The following is a 5,182-nucleotide window of genomic DNA, read 5'->3' on the forward strand; positions in this document are numbered from 1 at the left end:
TTTGGGCTAGATCACGCCAGTTGGAGTTCCATCGCGACAATCAAATAGTGCTGACAAACTATTTGGATCATTCTAGACTCGTTTCCAGCTAATTCGAGTGTTTCAGACGCAACAGTGATCTTTGTTTGTTTGAATTTGAACTCATTTGTAAAGTTATGGCTGGAGAAGAAGCTAAAGGTATTGGTATTGAGAAATTTGACGGTACAGACTTTGCCTACTGGAAAATGCAGATAGAGGATTATTTCTATGGGAAGAAACTACATCTTTCACTCCTAGGAAGAAAGCCAGATGACATGAGCAATGAAGATTGGAGTTTCCTTGATAGACAAATGTTGGAAGTCATTCGACTAACACTGTCAAGATCAGTTACACACAATGTGGGAAAGGAGAAGACCACGGCGGATTTGATGAAAGCTCTATCGGACATGTACGAGCAGCCATCAGCCAATAACTGATGGGCATTCGGTACTATTTACCGGTAGCACGTGGAAGATAACAAAAGGAGCTATGGTAGTAGCTCGAGGCACAAAAACAGGTACTCTATATATGACTTCAAGCATTAGAGATACTATTGCAATTGCTGATGCAAATGCCAACCTATGGCATCAAAGGCTTGGTCACATGAGTGAGAAATGAATGAAAGTACTATTATCCAAGGGGAAGTTACCAAAGTTGGAATCAACTGATTTCGACATGTGTGAAGGTTGCATTTTTGGGAAACAGAAAAAAGTTAGTTTCCTGAAAAATGGTAGAACTCCAAAATCTACAAAGTTGGAGTTGGTGCACACAGATTTGTGGAGGCCATCCCCAGTCACTTCTCTTGGAGGATCGCGGTATTATGTTTCATTTATTGATGACTCAAGAAGGAAAGTATGGGTTTATTTTTTGAAAAATAAATCTGACACATTTGATACTTTCAAGAAGTGGAAAGCCATGGTTGAAAATGAAACAGGCTTGAAATTAAAATGTCTAAGGTCAGACAATGGAGGAGAGTACATCGACGGAGGGTTCAAAGAATTCTGTGCTGCAAATGGGATTAAATTTCAGAAGACTATTCCCGGGACACCGCAACAGAATGGCGTAGCTGAACGCATGAACAGAACTCTCAACGAACGTGCCAGAAGCATGAGGCTGAATTCAGGATTGCCTGAATGTTTTTGGGCTGATGCAATTAACACTGCAGCCTATTTGATTAATAGGGGACCTTCAATTCCCTTAAAGTTCGATCTACCAGAGGAAGTTTGGAGCGGAAAGAAGGTAAATCTTTCCCATTTGAAAGTTTTTGGCTGTTTATCATATGTTCACATAGATTCTACTGATCGTAACAAGTTAGAAGCCAAATCTAGAAAATGTTTTTTCATCGGTTATGGTGATGAAGAATTTGGCTATCGATTTTGGGATGATAAAAATCGCAAAATCATCAGAAGTAGAAATGTGATATTTAATGAGCAGATTCTGTACAAAGTTAAGTCACAAGCTGAATCTGAGGAACAGCCAAAGAAACCTGAGGTTGTTGATTTTGATGTTACTCGAGTCAACACTGATCAGAACGAGGATTAAGAAAATGATGATACACAGATCGAACAACGTACACCACTCACTGTTATTCGAAGATCTTCAAGAACAATTAGGCCACCACAGCGGTTCTCACCATCTCTATACTACATCTTGCTAACAGATAGTGGTGAACCGGAAAGTTATGATGAAGCTCTACGAATTGAAGATTCAATCAAGTGGGAAAAAGCCATGCAAGATGAGATGGAGTCACTGATGTCAAATCAGACATGGGAGCTAACTAAGCTTCCAAAAGGCAAGAAGGTTTTGCACAATAAATGGGTGTACAGAATTAAGGAAGAGCACAATGGTAGCAAGCGCTACAAAGCCAGAATGGTCGTGAAGGGGTTTCAACAAAAGGAAGGTGTCGACTACACAGACATTTTCTCTCCAGTTGTAAAATTGACAACGATCAGGCTAGTGTTGGCAATTGTGGTTGCAAAGAATCTACATCTTGAGCAGTTAGATGTGAAGACTGCATTCCTTCATGGTGATTTGGAGGAAGACATCTATATGCACCAGCCACAAGGATTCTCGGTGAAGGGAAAAGAGAATCTAGTTTGCAAACTGAAGAAGAGCTTGTATGACCTAAAACAAGCTCCACGACAATGGTACCAGAAGTTTGACAACTTCATGTGCAGTAATGGATTTACAAGACTGCAAGCTGGCCATTGTTGCTATATGAAGAACTTTGACAACTCTTATATTATCCTACTGTTATATGTGAATGATATGCTCGTTGCAGGGTCAAGCATCGAGGAAATCAATGAACTGAAGAAGCAGTTGTCAAAGCGGTTTGAGATGAAGGATTTGGGTGCTGCAAAACAAATCCTTGGTATGAGAATTATTAGAGACAGGTCTAATGATACTCTCAAGCTCTCGCAGGAGGAGTATGTGAAGAAGGTGCTCAGAAGATTTAACATGGACAAGGCGAAACCAGTGAGCACACCCTTAGCTAGTCACTTTCGACTAACTAAGGATCAGTCGCCAAAGACGGAGGAAGAACAAGAATGCATGAACAGAATACCCTATGCATCTGCTATTGGTAGTCTTATGTACGCCATGGTCTGTATAAGGCCAGATATTGCACAAGCAGTGGGAGCTGTGAGCAGGTACATGAGTAATCCAAGAAAGCAGCATTGGGAAGCAGTCAAGTGGATTTTAAGATATCTACAAGGCTCTTCAGGTACGTCACTATGCTTTACAAAAGCAAGTTTAAAACTATAGGGATATGTAGATGCTGATTTAGCAGGTGACGTTGACAGCAGAAAAAGTACTACTGGATTTGTGTATACGTTGGGTGGTACAGCTGTATCGTGGGCTTCTAAGTTACAGAAGATTGTTGCTCTCTCAACTACAAAAGCAGAATACGTTGCTATAACTGAAGCAGAGAAGGAAATGGTTTGGTTGCAGTCATTCTTGGAAGAATTGGGAAAGAAGAATGAAAAAGGTATTCTGCACAGTGATAGTCAGAGTGCTATTTTTCTTGCAAAGAATCCAGCCTTTCATTCCAGAACAAAACACATATAGTTGCGATACCATTTTATCCGATCTCTTCTCGATAGTGGACAGCTGATACTTGAGAAGATTCGAGGAACAAAGAACCCAGCAGGCATGTTCACAAAAGTAGTTACTGCTGACAAACTGAAGCTGTGTATAGCTTCAGTTGGACTTCGTACTTAAAGGCATGACTTGAAATTGCTGTGATGATTGCTATGAAAATATGTAGACTCATTTGTCTCCAAGTGGGAGATTGTTGCAGGTGGAGACAAAAATAGCGAACAGTGAAATATGCACCGAAAGACACCGAATGCACCGTTGCACCGTTTGCTCTTTTGTATTGTTAGGCACCTCCCCAAGCATCATGCAGCAAATTGCTGCAACGTAGTGATCTGCTCTCCTATAAATAGGAGAGCTTAAGTGTGTGGAGAGTGCAGCAGAGAAGTGTAGAAAGAAAACAGAGAGTGTGTGCTGCGTGTGTGCAGACAGAGTGTGGAAGAGAAAGAAGAGAGGAAGAGAGTGGGTGAGCAGAGAGAATTTTTTTTGTAAAAATTATTTTTATAGTGAAATTACAGCAGCTGTGGACGTAGGCAATTGCCGAACCACGTTAAATTTCGTCCCTCTTTTATTTAGAATCGTCTCTGTGTCAGAACAGCTCCCAACAACATATTCTCGTTTACTTTTCAATCTCCACAAGATAAGCAAAGAGTCTTCAACCAAGGCCCATGAAATTTCAAAGGCCATTTGCTGATCCTGAAACCATGCCCCCCTGTTTAACACTTGCAGAAATAAGTCTTGTAGAAATTAAAATTTTTTTAATTTTAAAAAATTTTAAAAATAAAATATTTAAAATTGCATTACAGTCTTTAATATAAAGATTATATGTAGCATTGCTTGTCTAGAGAAAACTAACTTATCACAACAAATATTCCTAATGCTACAACATATACACAGTGAATGAAAAGCTTTCATTTAAAACAACAAAGGACTATATAAAGATACAAAAATAATGTTGTCTTTGTTCTATTCTTCTATAGCCTCTTTGCCCATATTATTAATAATAAGCTGCTCTCACACCTATAGGGAATTTTGTCTCCCTTTGACCACCGTCATGCAGTAACTTGTCTTATATGATATGACTCAGAACATGGGTTAGTAATAATTTTATAATATTAAATTTATTTATATTAAAATCTCATATATTTATTTATTAATTGTAAAATAAATTATAAAAAACTATAAGAGAGTTACAAATTAAAGTTACTAGATATGATATTAGATTTGTTGTAAAAGAAATATATAAAACCTCTCTATCATGTCATAAATTATTTTCTATGTAAATTTCATACATGTCTCATTTTTTTTTAAAAAAAAAAACAATGCACTTAAGTACCTTGAAATTATACGGGTCGATATACCTTCTCAACTTGCACTAAAAAATATCTGACTCGTTGGTCGGTGGAGGGACCTATTGGCAACCTAACATTAATGTCTCATTTTTATTTATAGATGGGTTAAAATTAAAATTAAAAATTAAATAAAGTATTATTAGAATATATTATTTTAATATTATATTTATTTTAAAATTGCAAAAAATTAAATTATTTATTTTATTTTATATAAAAATTATAATAATTAAATAAAATAATTTGAAATGAATTACAAAGATAAACTAGGCATAACTAGTCTCGTTGGCCGCCACTCATGACTCAGGCACAAGAGTACCCCCATCCGATTCGATCTGGGGATAAAGGTGTACTTTGGGAAGGTGACAAGGAAGAATACCAACAAAATAATGATAAGGAGTCAGTTCTACTCTTTCTTTCCATACTCTTCTCTTTTTCCTTTTTATTTTTTATTTTTTTAAATTTTTTTTATAATTATCAGTTTTTATTGTTTGTATTATTCCACTACTAATACTTTCTTTAATATATATATATATATATAATAAATAAATGTTATTTTGAAAATGAAATACAAGTAGGTTATCAAATAAATATGAGAGAGGCTACTCATCAATCATCATCCCACACTATATATTTTATATATTTTAATATTATTTTTTATTATTTTATTTTATTTATTCTTGTTAAATTAATTAAATTATTTTATTTATCGTTCATATATC

This window comes from Carya illinoinensis, chromosome 1 (genome assembly GCF_018687715.1).
Source record: "Carya illinoinensis cultivar Pawnee chromosome 1, C.illinoinensisPawnee_v1, whole genome shotgun sequence".
In the NCBI taxonomy this organism is placed as follows: domain Eukaryota; kingdom Viridiplantae; phylum Streptophyta; class Magnoliopsida; order Fagales; family Juglandaceae; genus Carya; species Carya illinoinensis.